Source organism: Leucoraja erinacea, chromosome 7 (assembly GCF_028641065.1).
Source record: "Leucoraja erinacea ecotype New England chromosome 7, Leri_hhj_1, whole genome shotgun sequence".
Classification (NCBI taxonomy): domain Eukaryota; kingdom Metazoa; phylum Chordata; class Chondrichthyes; order Rajiformes; family Rajidae; genus Leucoraja; species Leucoraja erinaceus.
This window is the reverse complement of record NC_073383.1, coordinates 30,075,488-30,095,319: the sequence shown is the minus strand read 5'-3', so window position 1 is coordinate 30,095,319 and position 19,832 is coordinate 30,075,488. Positions and strand designations below refer to the sequence as shown.

Sequence of the window (19,832 nt, the reverse complement as noted above, 5' to 3'; positions counted from 1 at the left end):
GGTGGAGCTTTGTGTCCCTGGCTGCTGCTTTTTGTTGAGGTCGGGGTTTGACCAAAGTTTCCAAGATTTTCTTTAACATCTGTCTCTGTGATGCACATCTTAGCTTGTAATAATATAAGAAATAGGTGTAGGAGTGGATCACACGTCCCAAAGGACCCGTTTTACCGTTCAATATCACAGATGATCCCTGGCCTTGTCCACTTTCCTGCTCAGATCCTTTAACTTGCCATTCCCTGTCCAACAATCTTGATATCAGCCTTGAATATTTTAAAGGACTGAGCATCCAAAGCTCGCTACATGAAGCAACAAAGACAACATATTTCATGGCACTTGGAGTGGATATAATGTCAATAAGAAATCTCTCAGTTGCAGCATATTTATCCTGAGGATTTATCACCCCCTAAGTTGTAGATGCTTAGGTTTAGGTTTATTATTATCCCATGTACCAAGATACAGTGAAAAGCTCCAGCCAAAGCAAGCAATCTCAGTATCTGCACTGTTGAATATCATAGAACATTCTATGAATCAACAAGATCACGACTCATTCATTAAAATTGCAGGGAATATGGAATTATTCTACTCAATGACTTCTCAGATCATCATTAATTCTAGTAATGAGTCCAGTGTAGCTTTGTTGTCCCATCACCAAGGCAAGTTTAGATACCTGTACCAACAATCCAAACCATGCCCTTTCCTCAGCCATGCTAAATACTAATTTTCATGTCAAGCCTGAAGCACTTGGCTTTTCTAACTGTGCACTATATCTACTTGTCAATTGTTTGGAAAAATATATAAATTGTAGGCACAAGAAATAAGAGCAGAAACACTTGTTTGGAGGGACAAGTATTTCAGGTCTGTGAAACTCAATAGGTCATGAAAGGCTACTGGTCTAGCTTAGATGATTTACTCTGCTGCCTGATCTGCTGTTGTTCCAACAATGTCTCAGGTTATTGTTAACTTTGTCTCTCTTGCACAACAATCCATTGGTACATCTTATCTTTCGAGCAGTATAATTTATTTATACGTTTTCTACCAAACTGAGCATGCTTGCAATTGCCTTCATTATACTACATCTGTCTCCTTGCTATATCTCACTTAGCGACCTTTGTTGGACTCTCACAATTTAACATAAACCTTTCTCAATAGACATTTGCTACCTTCATCCAAGTCATTGATGTAGAGTGGAAATAGATAAGGTTGACCTTTGAGGCCTCTTGGAATTTTATTTTTTTTAGTTTTGTTTATTGTTGCATGTACTGAGGTACAGTGAAAAGCTTTTGTTTTGTGCTAACCAGTCAGCAGAAAGCCAATTTATCCATTTACAGTGTATAGACAGATGTAGATGTATAGATTAACCTGTTCATTCCTACTTTTATCCTTTATTCAGTCCTCTATTCAGGTTAACATATTATCCTAACCCTGTGAGCATTTATAATGTATAAGCATGTCTTTATGTGGCAGCCTTTCATATACCTGTTCAAAGTCATATGCCGTGCATTTACTGGTTTTCCCCCTCATCCCTTTATTACATCCTCAGAATTTATCACACCCTTTCATAAAACTCTGATTCTATCTCATTGTATTATGATTTTCAAAATGCTTTGTTGTCATTTCCAGTATTTCCTTGACAACCAGCAAAAAGCACTACTGCACTGCAATGAGAGTTTTAGTAAAATTGTGATGTAAGTAGTCTATTAGCATCACAGTTTGTCAAGAGATTGTAACAAACAATACGATGTAAAGTGAAAAATGAGCTAGAAGTTGATAAACAATGTAGTAATCGGAGCAATATAGTATCAGGGCCAATAATGACCGGTGTGAGAGGGGAGGTGAATACCGAAGTTAAAGTGTTGTACATGAATGCACAAGGTATAAGAAATAAAGTGGATGAGCTTGAAATTCAGTTAGAAATTGACAAGTATGATGTTGTTTGGAATTACGGACATGGCTGCAAGAGGACCAGGGCTGGGAACTGAATATTCAGGGGTATACGTCCTATCGAAAAGACAGACAGGTGGCAGAGGGGGTCGTGTTGCTCTGTTGGTGAGGAATGAAATTCAGTCTCTTACGAGGGGTAACATAGAATCAGGAGATGTAGAGTCAGTATGTATAGAACTGAGGAATTGTAAGGGTAAAAAGACCCCAATCAGAGTTATCTACTGGCCCCCAAACAGTAGTCTGAATATAGGGTGCAAGTTGAATCAAGAGTTAAAATTGGCATATAGGAAAGATAATGCTATGGTGGTTATGGGAGATTTCAACATACAGGTAGACTGGGAAAATCAGGTTGGTACTGGACCCCAAGAAAATGAGTTTGTGGAGTGTCTCCGAGATGTATTCTTAGAGCAGCTTGTACTGGAGTCTGCCAGGGAGAAGGCAATTCTGGATTTAGTGTTGTGTAATGAACCGGATTTGATAAGGGAACTCAAGGGCAAGTCCTACTTAGGCCATTTTTTAGGCGACTACAGGCGACTAGGTTGTCGTCACCGGGTGTCGCCTGTATGGTCGTGAGTAGTCTCCTCAGTCGCCCAAAGAGTCGTAGCGTCTTTCTGGTCGTTGCTGAATTTTCATCATGTTGTTGCCAGGTTAACGTAGGTTGTCCCCAGGTGACGTAGTTTTTCAGCCAGTGCTGACCGTTTTTGTTGTTGTTGTTAAAGTAATGATTCTATTTCAAATTTTATGTCGAAGAGGGGTCCAGTCACCAGTTTTTCAGTGAGGTACTACGACTGACAGTCGCCGGCAATAGCCTAAGTGGAACAGGCCCATCAAGGTAAAGGAGCCATTAGGAGGTAGTGACCATAATATGATCAGTTTTAATCTACAATTTGAGAGGGAGAGGGGAAATTGGAAGTGTCAGTATTACAAGGGGACTATGGAGGCACGAGGGAGGGGCTGGCCAAAGTTGACTGGAAAGAGACCCTAGCAGGGATGACAGTAGAACAACAAAGGCAGGTATTTCTGGGAACAATACAGAAGGTGCAGGATCAGTTCATTCCAAAGAGGAAGAAATATTCTAAGGAGAGTAAGAGGTGACTGGCTGACAAGGGAAGTCAAGGACAGTGTAAAAATTATAGAGAAGAATTATAATATAGCAAAGATGAGCGGGAAGCCAGAGGATTGGGAAACTTTTAGAGCAGCAGAAGATAACTAAAAAGGAAATATGGGGAGAAAAGATGAGGTACGAACGTAAGCTAGCCAAGAATATAAAGGAGGATAGTAAAAACTTCTTGAGGTATGTGAAGAGGAAAAAATTAGTTAAGAATAATGTTGGTCCCTTGAAGACAGAAACAGGTGAATTTATAATGGGGAACAATGAAATGGCAGATGAGCATCTGCAGTTCCTTCTTAAGTACTTTGGATCTGTCTTCACTTAAGGAAGACACAAACAATCTCCCTGATGTACCCGTGGCCAGAGGACCCAGGGTGACGGAGAAACTGAGGGAAATTTACATTAGGCAGGAAATGGTGTTAGGTAGACTGATGGGACTGAATGTTGATAAATCCCCAGGGCCTGATGGTCTGCATCCCAGGGTACTTAAGGAAGTGGCTCTAGAAATTATGGACGCATTGGTGATCAATGATCATTTTCCAATGTTCTATAGATTCAGGATCAGTTCCTGTGGATTGGAGGGTAGCTAATGTTATCCCACTTTTTAAGAAAGGCGGGAGAGAGAAAACGGGGAATTATAGACCAGTTAGCCTGACGTCGATGATGGGGAAGATGCCGGAGTCAATTATAAAAGATGAAATAGCAGCACATTTGGAGAGTAGTAACAAGATCAGTCCGAGTCAGCATGGATTTATGAAGGGGTAATCATGCTTGACTAATCTTCTGGAATTAATTTGAGAATGTAACTAGGAAAATGGACAAGGTAGAGCCAGTGGATGTAGTGTACCTGGACTTTCAGAAAGCATTTGATAAGGTCCCACATAAGAGATTAGTGGGCAAAATGAGAGCACATGGTATTGGGGGCAGGGTGCTGACATGGATAGAAAATTGGTTGGCAGATAGGAAACAAAGAGTAGGGATTAATGGGTCCCTTTCCGTATGGCAGACAGTGACTAGTGGGGTACCGCAAGGCTCGGTGCTGGGATCGCATCTATTTACAGTATACATTAATGATTTAGATGAAGAGATTAAAAGTAACATTAGCAAATTTGCAGATGACACAGCTGGGTGGCAGTGTGAAGTGTGAGGAAGATGCCATGAGGATACAGGGTGACTTGGACAGGTTGGGTGAGTGGGCAGATGCATGGCAGATGCAGTTTAATGTGGATAAATGTGAAGTTATCCACTTTGGTGACAAAAACAGGAAGGCAGATTATTATCTGAATGGTGTCAAATTGGAAAAAGGGGAAGAAAAGGGGAAGTACAATGAGATTTGGGGGTCCTTGTTCATCAGTCACTGAGAGTAAGCATGCAGGTACAGCAGGCAGTGAAGAAAGCTAATGGCATGTTGGCCTTCATAACAATAGGAGTTGAGTTTAGGAGCAGTTGTCCAGGGCCCTAGTGAGACCACACCTGGAGTATTGTGTGAAGTTTTGGTCTCCAAATTTGAGGAAGGGCATTCTTGCTATTGAAGGAGTGCAGCATAGGTCCACAAGGTTAATTCCCGGGATGGCAGGAATGTCATATGTTGATAGAATGGAGCGGCTTGGCTTGTATACTCTGGGATTTAGAAGGATGAGGGGATGTTATTGAAACATATAAGATTATTAAGGGATTGGACACGCTAGAGGCAGGAAATGTGTTCCTGATGTTGGGGGAATCCTGAACCAGGGGCCACAGTTTAAAAAGTAGTAGGCCATTTAGAATGGAGATGAGGAAAAAAATTTAGCCCAGAGATTTGTGAATCTGTGGAATTCTCTGCCTCAGAAGGCAGTGGAGGCCAATTCTCTGGATGCTTTCAAGAGAGAGTTAGATACTCTTAAAGATACGGCAAAAAGGCAGGAATGGGGGTACTGATTGTGAATGATCAGCCATGATCATATTGAATGGTGGTGCTGGCTTGAAGGGCCGAATGGCCTACTTCTGCGCCTATTGTCTATGTTTATTGTCTAATGTTTCTGCCACTCACTTGTGGGGCCACGGAATTATTTTCTTGTATGCATGATTTTCAAGGTGTCTTGCATGAAAGCCACTTGAATCTTGAGCCCTCAATGTATTTGTATATAAAATCCCTGGATCTCTGACAACAACAACTTTAGTCATTGGGACTTGAGTGGTATGGCTGGGCTGGAGAAGATTTGGGTACCACATATCTCCTGCCATGGTAAGGCATTGTGAGCTGGGTACCCAAGGGAAGTGTTAAAGCAGTTGGGGTACTGAAGCCCCCAAACCTCAGTTATTCCCAAATGAATACAGATGATCTTAACTGGAGTATCAGGAGGCATCTGATTGATCGGATAGGGTTTCATGACTGACTTTGGTGGTGAATTCTTAAGGTTCAGTTACGAACTGCTTTTTAAACAACTTATCCGCTTAAAACCTGGTTTTCCGTTTAAGATTCAGTTCAGTAAAACTATACACTGGTTGGCATTACCACCATGTATCTGCTATGAAGATACATCACATGCAACATTGATTAACATGGTGCCAATGGCACTGATCTCTGCATGGGTGCATCACATGCAATATAGATTTGCATTGTGCTTGCGTTTTGCAATTGAATGTTACCTTAAAACTTTTAACATAGCCTATTAAAGAACAGTACTGTGCTACAGAATGTAGAAGGCATTTCTGCAGGCAGCCTATTCTACTTATGAACCCAATATAATTAAAAATAAATAAATCTGTTTCTGACTAAAATTCAAAAAGGACTCAAAACTTAGTATATTAGCTTGCACTGAAATCCTTATGTGAATCTGTAATGCGTTTTACATGTGTTTGCTGTGAACCACAGTTGCTATTTGTATTCCGTACAAACTTCAGTGCACAATATTGCTTCAATTATATTGATTATAAAGTAGATCTGAATACTTCTGATTTTTCAGTTGAAATCGATTATAAACAAGAAAAATGTTCTACCTTCACTGCATGTTCGTTGCATTGTTGGACAAACCAAAGTTTTACTAAGAGAGAGGTTCTGTGATTTGTTGTATATTGTAGCTTAATATTTTTTCAGAAAACAAATTGTGCATTTCTATTGTGCAGATCTGGAAAGTGGCCCAAATAAATATTTATTCAATTTTATATTGATAATAAATTTGCCTGTCATAAATATTGGAAAATTTAATGATTCACCACTCCTTTGCATTTGCTGTTACTGAAGTTAGTTGGCCTTGACAAAATCAGTGATGGATCCTTTCTACAGCTGCTTCCCATAATGCACCTTATTAATGCATAAATTTGCAGTTATTTAGTCTGTGATTAAATGGAGGATTTTTGTCCTGCGCTATAATAATGTACAAAGTGAACATGCATTCTGACTCACTGACAGACAGAACTTGCAGTTTCAGCACACTGACGCTGGTTTCAGTAAAACATGCAGATGTTAGTTTCGTGGAGATTCACATCAGAAATTATGCATATTGAAAACTGTTGTAAGTATATTTAATGTGTCAATGAATTCACGTTAAACTCAGTTTGAAATATTTTGTTCATGTCTGTTGCATCTACACTTTATTTAATAATGTGTCAATCTTTTTAAGATGTGATTAATGGGTGATGCATCATTGATTATTAATTATGTGCTCTGAAACCTTGGAATGTCTTGGGGACACTGACCGTTTTATATGATAAAGTCTGTGACCCAGGCAAAACCAGCATATCATTGGGATAGGCTTAATCTATCTTAACATTTATAATTGTAATCAATAACAACCTTAGAACTTGTTCCAATTGGGAAAAAAAAGTTTGTTGGGTTGTTAATATATTACCAAACCAAATGACATGAACTAGTACAGATAATTCGGAAAAACTACCACTATTATTAAACTGTTGAACATAACAAGAAAAGAGCAGTACAGGTACATGTATTCTTGAAATGTAATGCATTTTTAGTTTTGGATATTTAAAATGCAGCCAAAAATTCTTCACAATAATAGTTTGATTCCATGAAAGTCAATTGATGAGTAATTGTAGGGAAAGAACATTTTTGCCAGAGGTTGGTGGACCTAATGGGCAAATAACCAGCTTTAGCAATGTGAGCACTCATGGTATAATATCGCAAATTAACTGATTGGATAGCAGACTGCAGCAAACCATTGCTAGTGCTATTAAAAATAATGTGGAATAAATGAAACATGAATACATTTTTAAAGTTAATTTATTTTTGGGTTGGAGTAAATTATAAGGTAAGCATATTTCAAGATTTGGATAATTGTGGCACACAGCAAAAGCTTTGTGGTTTGAAGAGTATTATTCTCAATAGCTGCTTGCAACATAGCCCTTTTATCTCTTGATCCTTTTAAGCTGAATTTTATTGTCTTTTCCAAGTTTTTCTAAAAAACTACAAAGACTAATCATAAATGTAAAATGCCACTATAGATAAATTAATCTCAAGTTTTTCTTTTTTTCAAAAGAAGCTAATTTTTTTGAGCAAAATAATATGGTTGCTTAAGGTGGCAAAATCACGGAGCTCAGTGAACAAATGTTACATTTAACCTTGTCATTTCAGTGAAAGACTTGTCACCAATTAATAGTTTTAATAGTATTTTGTTCTGATTAACAGCAGATATTTTTTTTCAACAATATTCACACTGCAAATTATGAACTGCATTATAAAATTAAAGTTTGTATAAGACAAATACAATAATTTTGATTGAAAAACTATAACTGAAATTGTGTCAGTAGCCTGGTATACTTGAGAATAATTTCTGATAAATATAACAGTCTTATTTGTAATAAAGATGAATATTCGATGCGCGGAACATAAATTCATTTAATCTAGCACATGAGAAACAAAATGAATACCTTTGAAAATATGCCCACTGCATTTCCATGTCTTACTGTGTATTTAAACTACTAATTTTATTATTCGCACTTTATCGTGGCTAAAATGTTTAATTTAATGTTTTGTTATTGCAACCATTTGATGCAAATAGTTACATATTTATCCCTGTAATATTTTACGGGTTGGTTGAACATTTTGCTTGATTTCTTTAAAGCTGCTTTTACCATTCAGAAATTGAACACTTTTTATTAATATTTTTCTAATTGGTTAATAAATTGACTGATCACTTGAATGTTGCCACAATTGTTTTCTTTTGTCAATTCTTTTAATGGTAGAATGTAACATAAAGATAATCATGCGAGCAGCCTATTTTGTACAAAATGGGGATACCAGCTTCTAATTCACTGAAGCAGCCCAATTTAAGACTCGTGAGCACAATTGAGAAATATGACTTTCACAGTTGTTGCACACTGCACGTAGTGGTGATGCTGCATCACAAAATTGTTAAATGATGCAGAAGTACAGCTCAACTAAACACCTGCCAGACTTGTTTGTCATGTGGATGATTGGCAAACAAAGCCAATGCTTCAGACAAAACCAAACCAGGCAAAACTAAGATCTCAGGACCATTAGCTAAGCATGCATTTTAATTGGTAGTTGATTATTAGCAACTAAACAATGAAAATGTTGTTAATTGAATCCAATAAAATTTTGCTTCATGTAGTTTAAAATTCATCTTTGCAGAAGATTTTAATTTTTTATATTAATTCTTAGCATAAATTAATTGTATTATCGTGATTAGAGCCTTGGGTATTATTGGGTACGTCCAAACCTATTCTGGGGTTTAAGATTTTGTAGGCAGAAGTGCAACTTTTGAAATAATACAGATGTGTTCTGCATACTATAATCTCCAGAAAAGGTTCACTGCTCGCCTGCTTTCAGATGTTATGCTGCTTTATTTGCTTTTAATGTAAATTCCTCTCTTGCAGCTGCCCTCTGCAAAGGCCATTATTTTCTGAACCAATTTGTAGGATCTGATGCAAGAATATATTACTGCATTCTGAGCAATTTGTTTAGGAGCCCATGGTCCATCGGTAATATTTTTCTGTGGCTACATGTTGGTAAATTGTAGAAAAGGTTGAAATTAGTTGCTGGTGAAAAGAATGACCAGAATATATTTGGCTTTTTACCAACAACGACCATCTTTTCTTCCAATGTATTGTTAGAACTATGTTGCTTGTCTTTATCTAAATTCCACAAATGCTAAGTAGGTATGGCAATATCTGTGGAGCTAGAAAGAGTTAGTATTTCAGATCTGTGAGCCTTCTTTGGAACTAGCAAAGAGAGACAAACACGTTAGTTTTAAGTTGCAGAGGTTGGGGAGAAGTGATAAACAGGTTATCTCTGATTAGTTGAGACCAGGATCGTTGAGTGCTTCCGCTGTTAATAGAGTCATCTAGTTAACGAAGGGAGAGAGAGAGAGAGAGAGAGAGAGAGCAAGTGATCTAGCAATCAAGCAAATGTAATGTATATATGTGAAAGTTGTGAAATGCAGGTCTGAGCATTTCTTGAGATCCAAAACCAAAAGGAGAATGCTGAAAATACCAAGATGATCTTTAATAGCCGAGTCAGGTAGCTTTTAAATCTGCCAAAATCTTGTTCATGGTTGTCCTTGACTTTCTAATAACTTTCAAGACTACTAAAAACTAAAAGATCTTAAACATTGAAAAAAAGTGCAGCTATATAATGTTTAGTAGCGCTAAGTGACTTACTTGGCACTTAAGAGGGCTGTCACCAACGCTGTGTGGGACTTGGGTTCGACTGGAAAAGCAGTTGGAATCTCTGTGAACCATGCAAGAAGCATGTTCTGACATTATTGAAGATGTTGATGCCGTGATGATTTGGTGATTAAAATAAGTGGACTGTTTTTGTGAATGTTATTGCATTAGGTTATTGTAAGCAGTTGAGGGCTGTTTCTCTTTCTCTTATGTTAAGATGTACAACTCAAATAGAGAACTGTTCAGAGTGTGAATCCTTGCTTACTTCCTTTATAAACACGGAGGTGCAGTAGTTCATTTTTAGACTACATTTTGAGACTACATTTTAACTTGGCTGAAAATGACTAAACATTTACTTGCTGGGAAACAAACCAGGGATCTTGGTCTATTTCACCAGTTGAAGCTTTAGTTGTAAAGTAAAATGTGTATTTGTGATTGTATTTTATATACTCTTTCTGAGGATTGTTTTTTTTTTCACACAAAAACAACAACAAAAAGTGCTAATAAGGTTGAGGTTGCGCATCTGTTGCCAGGAGTTGTGTGTCTGAGCCCTCGGGTTCCTACCATTAAAACATTGCTTTTAACTGAATGTTTTTGATCTCAGGAGAGTAAATGGATGCACAGAAGGCTCAGAGATTTTGTGAAATTGTCTTCACTGATAAGGAGTAGCCTTTTTCCTTTGTCTTGCTTTTCATATGCCTGTCTACTGCATTATGCATATTCTGTGTGACTGGTGTAAATCCCTGAACAGCTGACACATACTAAGGGTTTTACAATGCACTTGCAAGTAGCTTCTTCATTTGCTGTTCATTAAATTAACATGTGTTGTGTTTTTTTGGGGGGGTTAAATAAACACGGATAGGTATTTGCTGTTATTCGATTTGGCTATAGTTAGTTCAGTTTTTGGTTAATAAAATGTTCACTGCTGGTACATATTCAAAATGATATGCCTAGCACACTAATACACTTTATATAATTGGTTTATACCTTTTTTTCATTTAAGACATTCTGAACTGCCATAATAATAAGGATGGATACACTTTTACTTTGGTGCAACTATTGTATTGGTTCTAGCTTCCCAAGACATGTCATACTATGATTAATTAGTAGATCATTTTTATTAAATAAAAAGGAGCAATGAAATTCATTAAAGGGCATTCACATAGCTCTATCAATTATTCTACATCCTTGTTTACATGAGAGAATTTTAATATAATTGTCCCGGTATAGTTTTGTGTTTAAATTTATATTGCCACAGTACAGTCAAAATTATGAAGTCTTTGTCTTGGTTTTAAATCTCATTTTAATTAACTATTCACCAAGGCATTTGGAATGTTATAACCTTACATTTTATGGGATTAGACAGAATAAAGAAATCGCAAAGTGCCAGAATTCTGAATCATCAATTAATTATATATGAAAGGTCACACCTGATACATGAACTTGTTTGTTCTTTCCACTGATAACGTAAGTGTATTTAACCTTATCTGATCCTGCAAGCGGCATTGATATCACATGGTAAACCTTCATGAGGTAGTTGGGGAGTAAACCTATGTTATCCTGACCTAAAAAATATTCTGTTGCCTCACCATCAAGGCATCAAGTGCACAATTTCATTAAAGGTTTCCAAATTCCCCGGCATATGAAAATAAAATTACCTAGAGACACAAGGAAATGCAAATGCTGAAATTCTGAGCAAAATACCAAGTGGTGCTGGTATTACTCAGCGAAGTCAGGCAGCACCTGTGGGGGAATGGATAGGCAACATTTGTTCTGCCTGGTTCTGCCTGGTCTGCTGAGTTGCTCCAGCACTTTGTGTTTGGATGAAAATCACCTACTTTCTTTAGTCCAATTCCATAGTCAGAGCAATCTCAGATTACATTCTCCTTGCTGCCACAGTAAGCAATATGCACTTAATTTCAGCCAGGATCAGTGTAATAAGTCTTGAAATAAAACTATTTGAGCAGAAATATGTAAAACTTGTAGAAATAATGGCAAGCTTGAGTTATAATTGCTGGTTACTTAGATCTTGTGTCATCCTACACTATTTTAGAAAATATATGTATTTGTTACTCTAGTTTCAGCTAGCCATTACCTGCCACGCTGTGCCCCACCCCTCCTCCCTTCCAACTTTCTTTTCCCCCACTTTACAATCAGTCTGAAGAAGGATCCAGACCCGAAACATCACATGTTAATGTTCTCCAGGGATGCTGCCTGACCTGCTGAGTTACTCCTGCACTTTGTGTCTTTTCACAACATCTGCAGTTCCTCGTTTCTGCATTTCAGTTAGTCTTTAATGCTTCAAATGATTTTTTTATGTTATTCTCATTTAAATTGTTTGAAACTTCCTTTTTGACAAATTAAATTGCTTTATTGATTTATCTGATCTAAAAATTTATGACAGGGTATGATTCTTATGAATGAGGAAGTGGATATCAGAATGGGTGGGTCGTGGTAGTTTTGAGAATTATCATTAAACTAAAGTTTATGAGGCTGTGTTTTAAGAAAACATCACAGGATCGTCATGGTAGATATTTTAAACATTCATGAAAACCAATTTTATCAGTAGTTTTAGAATTTAAATGTGATTGATAATCCATATATCTGATTTCTAACCTGATAATATTGCCTATGACATCTTTGTTTGTGAAGTGTGACTATGTGGGTAGCCTGCTTTTGATCCACTATCTCACAGCTGAATCGCTGATGGCTGGATGATTTTTGAATTTAGAAATTTGCCATTAAATGAACCTGCGTAGTGCAGACTTGCCCACCTGAACATGGAAATGCATGAGAAAGTGAAGCATTTTGATCAAAGTTCCCACTTCCATGTTTCCTATTGCTAATGTTCCACTTGCACTGATTGCATTTCCCTGGAAGGGAGGGAGAGATCGGTGGGTGCTTTTTTTGTCAATCAGCAGGGTGCTGAACTGCCTGTACACAATACCTTAAGTGGTATTCATTGCATGCACACAGGAACTGTAATGCACATGGGATTGCCATGTCATGAAGGTAGCCACTCCTGCCATTGATGTAGGCATTATTGCAAAAGTTTATGATGTAGCGCTCAAGACCGATTCCTCCAATCTCTCTGCAGGTATGCACATTTTGGTTGGGATGACTGCCAGGACCTCGCACATTCTTTGCTGCTACTCCAAAGGCATCCAAATCGTCAATAAACATCGAGATAGAACACCATTGTCTAGCTGAGCAGTGCTTGGACCAGACTGCATTCTCCACTACCAACTTCCCACAACTGTTACTGTCTCCGCCTTTTGCTCTTTGCTCATCTGTAATGTGAAAATCAACAGGTGAAAACTGAAATCTCTTATTAAAGTCACCGAAGTAAGAGTATTGAAGGAAAGGTGAGGGAAAAATGATCACAATCTTGGTGAGGGTAAATTAAATTTTTTACCTTGACAAGCGCTTTCCTGTTGCTGGCAGCTTCCCCTACTTCCAACGTAATTGAGATGTTAAAATTTGGACCAGTATCAGATAACGGTGCCTGGCTGACCTTCTCAAATGGTCACTTCTTGTGCCTTTATTAGAATGGTAAATACAAATAGTAACGATGCTTCGAACAAAATAAAAATCATGAATTTTTGCACTGACTTTCAGTAGCCTTATTAAAATCTATTTTAGTAATATCTATATTAGACCAAAACCAAAAGAATGGGTAGTATGTGCCTACAGACCATAAATTTGCAATAACTTAGTGTACCTAACTTTATCAACAAATGTTATTTATCATTTAAATCTATTGTAGCAAACTAATATATATATATAAAATAAGCTTGTTTAATGTTCGCTTGTTTAATGTTCACTTGTTAGTCATTAGGAGAGCTTTTTTGTTTTACAGTGAAAATATTTATCTGAATTTGAACTTGTCTCTTTGCGTATCCCTAACGTCTCTAACTCATGACATGCAATGTTCTGTCATAATTTAGCTACCTAAGAAATATACAGTGAAAATTACATTCCAAATTTTAATCTTTTTCAAATGCCACAATTGGTACATTTGCAGCCTGCAGAAAGCATGGCGGACTACAATTGCATTACAAACACAAATCAATAAAATGATTGGACTAATAACTGGGTTATTTTGTTTCTTGGAATTTTGAGTACAAAATGACCCACTTTTTCTTAGTCATTTGCAAAATGGGGAGGGAGTGGGGGGGGGGGGGGGGTTGCTATTGTACAGGGTAATTTATGGTGGTAACTTATGAACAGGAAGTAAACTCAGTTTTGGATACTAATTAAAATATTCTTTATGTAAAACTACTAGCACATTCTTATATCTATACCTTAATGTTCACAAAATATTTTGGAGTATTTCCTATTTTTCAAGGGTATACAGTTTAAGGTTATTCCAACATTTTGGAATGCTTTCGAAACTTAAAAGGTGAACAGGAGGTATACTTGACAGGATACAGTACTTTTATAGCAGAAGATGTCTCTGGGAATTGTTGCTTACAATTTAGTCCCAAAGGTATCAAAGAAAACGTATTTTGCAAGTAAAATGACTGCCTACTCTGATTTACAGTTGAGCATCTAGTGTGTAGATTTGAAGAAGTTAAATCGCATGGGAGCACAATTACACAGAATATTTATAGCAAACATTTCATTTTCAAATCTATACATGGGCATGCATCAATGGATGGAAGAGAAGGATTGTATCTGAATTTTAATGATTGCATAATTTACACACATCTAAGTTAATTATTTTTTCTGAAGTCATTTAATTTCTGTTTATAGAGGAGTAAAGATGTGGTTTATAATGCAAAGATTAAATTCTTTCAAACATTCATTTAATATTATTTCTAACAGTGACTTTTATTTATATTTGAATATATACCTTATGGCAGGATAGGTTAGCACCATTTAAATTAACTTTTGATGTGAGTGGATTGAAAAAGAATACACGGGATTGTGGCCACCATGTTAATAAAACAAATACAAATAACCTTGTCACTAAACTTCTTATCCACACCCAGAATTAAGCCATAACCATTTTATTAAAATGACAGATGGTTTTAGGTGTCTGGAATATCTTTCAAAAATGTTAGATTTATTTAAAACTGGAATCACTTGCAATATGTGTAGTGGCACAATCAACCGTACATGGAGGCGACTTAAAATATATTTCATATAAATTTATATATATCTATATATATCTATAAATAACTAAAACTCTCATCTTGTTTGTTTCTATGTCTGTCTCTGTGCGGGCTGGGACACTGAAATTACGCCAAAACAGTACTCGATAGTGCTACATTTTTTTGGCCCACTTTACTCACCATTGTCCTGGTGTGTGGTGTATCAAGTTTTGTTCAAATTGATGCTATATTTTACAAGTTATTCACATTTAACTTTACAAAACAACTTTTTTCTTCCATCTGCACTGCCAGTTAGCAGCTATAATGTCACAATGGGATCTCATTTACATAAACTGCCCGTCAGCTGTGTTTCACATTTTCATTGTGGGGGGATGGGTGAATGCCATCACAATGGGATCTCATTTACATTTTAAAAAATCTGTTTTAAAAAACACAGCAGCTTCCACCTCACAATGACGTCAAGGGGGGTAGGGAGGGGAGTGGGGTTATGGAGGGCGGGGGGAGTGACTGAGTGAGGGTAGGAGAAAGGAGAGGGAGGGTGAGGAGAGAAAGGGTGGGGGAGGGGAAGAGGGAGGGTGAAGAGGAGGGGCAGGGAGTGCTGGGGGATGAGGGGGAATAGAGGAGGATAGGGGTAGGAAGAGGGATGGCGAGGCGCAGTTGGGGATGGTTACCGTGACTCGCGTCACAACAGGGGTCTCTGGCGTCAGCCACTCCTGCGCAGTTGGGGGCTATGGGCGAGTGGTGGAATATTGCGTTTGGGGACCAGCCCTCCCGTGTGACAGGGCCCCACTTGGTCTAGTATATATATTATTAAAACTCTCATCTTGTTTGTTTATATAAATGTGTGTGTATGTGATCCTGAAACTATCCCAAAAGGGAACGCGATAACGCTACAATTTTAGGCCCATCTTACTCACCGTTGTCCCGTGGTGTGATGTGGAAAGTTTTGTTCAGATTCATTGTATATTTTACAAGTTATTCACATTTTGAACCATTTTGACAAAAATCACTTCCACTTGCACTGCCCGATACTCATTTACATTAAAAAATCGCGACTTTAAAAAAAAACTCAGTTTTAATCAATTTCTTGGGGGGAGGTTTCATTTACAAAATAAAACGCGATTTTCATCGTGGGCGGTGGGATGGGGAGAGGTTTCATTCACAAAAAAAGCATCACGATTTTCATTGTGGGGAGGCTGTGGATAGGGGGAGGTGAGGAGTGGGGGAGCATGGAGCTAGAGGGAGAGGAGGGGGGTAAGGGAGGGGAGAGGGGTTATGGAGGGAGGGAGTGACTGAAGGTAGGGGAAAGGGAGGGAGTTGAGGAGGAGGGGGAAAGAAGAGGGAGGGTGAAGAGGAGGGGGTGGGAGTACTGGGGATGAGGGGGAATGGAGGAGGATAGGGCTAGGAAGAGAGATGGCAAGGCGCAGTTGGGGGAGGGTTGCCGTGACTCGCGTCACAACGGGGTCCTCTGGCATCACAACGGGAACCCGTCAGCCGCACCTGCGCAGTTAAGTGCTATGGGTGAGTAGTGGAGTATTGCGTTGGAGGAACGGGTCCCACTTGGTCGAGTATGTACTAAAATCTGATTGCCCAGCTATATGGGTGAAATGGGTTACGATCTTTACTTTCAAATAAAAAATGCCAACCAAAAGTCCTTACTAATTAGTTGGCTTTGGCTGTTTCTGAAGCATTACGTTGGCTGTCCATTGTGCTATACAGTCATATGTGTCACAAAAAAATGAACCTGCTTTATGTGTGAATCTTGGGTTGTAGTCATCGGTTCCATTTGCGACAGCACAAATTTATGTTATATATATCCATCACATAACATCTTATGCAAAAGAAATATCTTTCACTGATAAAAATGAATATCTGAAAAAAATCTTGGATGTTAACGAAATTCATGTTTTTGTTCTTGAGACTGAGGTGTAACCAAAGAGATGAATGTAATAACTCAGATGTTACCAATATGCGGTTGTATTTCTTGCCTGATTCCCCCAAACCTTGTATACCGCAGTCCCAAATTGAGTAATGACGCATTGACAACAGAGCCACCAACGTAATGCGATGATGGGGGGAGACCAGCACAATTCCCACTCATAAAACCTCTCTGAGACCTGTTAATAGCCAGCAAAGTCCCATTCCCGAGAAGTTATCAAAACTTTAAAATAGTGATACATTTAAACATGAACAGTTGTCATTTAAATGTTTTGAATTTAAATTAAAAATCAATCAAAGTAAAGTCATAGTCACCCATGGAGCTGAAAACCATGAAACAGGTCCTTCAGCCCAACAAGTCCATGTTCATCTGTTTACTTACAACTGGCCCATATCCCTTCAAATCGTACCTATTCCTGTACTTCTCCAAGTGTCTTTTAAATGTCACTAGACCAAGGGCAGACCCAATGGGTCTGCTCCCCCAACGCACCCGTCACCTACCCATAGCACCCATGGGAGGCATGGGGAGCAGAAAGGGGGTGGGGGGGGGGGGGGAGGGGGGGGGGGGGGGGGGGGGGGGGGGGGGGGGGGGGGGGGGGGGGGGGGGGGGGGGGGGGGTGGGGGGGGGGGGGGGGGGGGGGGGGGGGGGGGGGGGGGGGGGGGGGGGGGGGGGGGGGGGGGGGGGGGGGGGGGGGGGGGGGGGGTGGGTGGGGGGGGGGGGGGGGGGGGGGGGGGGACGTCACACGTAGCGCGAGCAAGAAGACGGCGGCTTTTTTTTTTTCAGTCTTTTCAGATTTTTGAACATTTTCATGTTTCAGATAAGGTGATTTCGGACTCCAGGGTGAAAATCTCTAGCGGAATATGTGAACATTTTACCATTAGCACGTCGTTTTTTCGAGAACATGTGATTATACACAAACAAAAAAAAACACACACACACACACACACACACACACACACACACACACACACACACACACACACACACACACACACACACACACAATAGATACTAGACCAAGTGCAGACCCGTTGGATCTGTTCCCACCACGCGCGGTTGTGGGGGGGGGGGGGACTACGGCGTCACACACCCCCCAAACACACATGTGGAGGGATGGAGAGATGAGGCGAGGGGGAGGAGGAAAAGGGAGAGATTGGGAAGGGGGAGGAGAAGGAGGAAGGGGGAGGGGGGAGGAGAGGAGGGGGGAACGGGGGAAAGGGGTAGTGAGGGGGGGAGAGAGAGGGATGGGGGAGGGGATGTGAGACGGGCGGGGCAGAGGTGGAGAGAGAACAGAGGCTCCTGTTGCTCATCAGATCCCTTTTAAATCTATGTTCATCATGATTTTATATACCTTCAGAAGATCACCACTCAGTTTCCCATGCTCCTAATGGCTCGTCAGTCCTATGGCAAATTTAACATGACACAGGATCTGCGAGCAATTTCCTCACCATAAGCTCCATTGGGAATTTAGAGACTAACAGGGAAATGGCCAGAGGAGCTTGGCTGATATGTTTGGGATGTGGACATTCTTAACGCAACTAATATTTCTAGCACTTAGGTTGAAAACTGCCAACAGTTCCACATAGGATTGCTAATGTTTCCTGATAAAATCCTGGCTAATGATATGGTTAGAGGGCTTCTGGGATCTTGTAGTAGAAATCCTTATAGCTGCACCTTTTTATATATGCACTGCACTGTTTACTATTGTGGATGAATTTTTGCAATTTTGGTAGACAGATGATACTTTTGTAGTTGTGTGGTAATAAAGAAATAAGCAGCAATCTGAGAAGAGAAGGTGCACTGTTAACACCCTTGACTTTGAAACAAGGGTCAAGGAGTTTTATAAAATGTTTTCCAGCCTGCATCCTCCATTAGCAGAAAGACACTGTGTCGACAGCCTGATTATTGCAGATCCAAGCTGATGACTTTGTTGCTGGGATTATCTCTTGTAGCATCAGCCATCTGTCACACCCTTGTGTAAAACGAAATTGTGCATAAATGCTTAGAGAGTTCTTTTTTTAGCAGCTTCAAAATATAACTGGTTTATTGCCATTAACATTTCAACAACGTTTTAAATTAAAATATTTTTATTTTTCTAAAATAGTCAAATTATATTTTTTACTGTACGGATTTGTATGAATAAGTTTAGTTAGAACCAGGAAAAAACCTTGAATTAGTCAATACTCTAATGACTGTGAAATATAATGTTTAAAGTGACATAGAAACATAGAAAATAGGTGCAGGAGTAGGCCAGTCGGCCCTTTGAGCCAGCACCTCTATTCAATATGATCAATTCAATTCAATTAAATTCAATTCAACTTTAATGTCATGGCTGATCATCCAAAATGAGTATCCTGTTCCTGTTTTCTGAGAACTATATCTAATTCTCTCTTGAAGACATCTTTATTTTGAGAGGAACTGCATGAAAGATAACTTTTAAAACAAATCTTGTATGATTATTTATAATTTTACATTGAAAAAAATTCTAATGTTGTGAAGTTAAAAACTGAAATCCATTTAAACAAGTAAGACTTTGTGATTCCGCTATGACAGTATAAATTAATGACATATTAATTTTGGCCCATATCTTCATTTAGTCATTGTTAATGCTGGTATTCATTCATCACCTTAGTGAGTATCAAATACAGTAGACAAAGTCTGCCCTTTATTTTCACCTCACAAATGTCTGAGGTAGTTAATTCATGCAATTCAAACATTATTTTGGTAACTCCAGGATGCAACGTCATCATTTGTTGTCCTTGAACTAAGTTCTGTCCAAAACCATTTTACAACCAATCATTTTACAGTAGGTCTGGAGTTGAATTTAAGCCAGGCCATTCAAGGATGCTTTATGCTCGAGGGTGGGTTGTATTTCACAACTGTTATCATAAACACATCCCTACACATATTCTTTTGATTTAGTGGATTATGACGGCATTTCTTTCCCTACTTTAAATTTGATTGTCCTTTTTTTATACCCCTGCACACACCAAAGGGAACAGATTATAATTGTACTAAACAGGCTCACTAAACTTGAAACATACAAACACAGAATAACTGAGTAATAATAGTTTCAAGTACAATGTGAAAATAGTGTTACGAT

General features: G+C 38.8%; 1 protein-coding gene across 1 annotated transcript in view; it reads left to right on the top strand.

Annotated features, from left to right (window-relative positions):
- Positions 1 to 1,233: 1,233 nt before the first annotated feature.
- Positions 1,234 to 19,832, top strand: part of baz2ba (bromodomain adjacent to zinc finger domain, 2Ba) — a 153,465-nt gene continuing 134,866 nt past the window's right edge. Inside the window, 2 exon segments of the mRNA XM_055638807.1 lie at positions 1,234 to 1,682; positions 12,771 to 13,038. The gene's annotated coding sequence lies outside the window, so the exon portion shown is untranslated.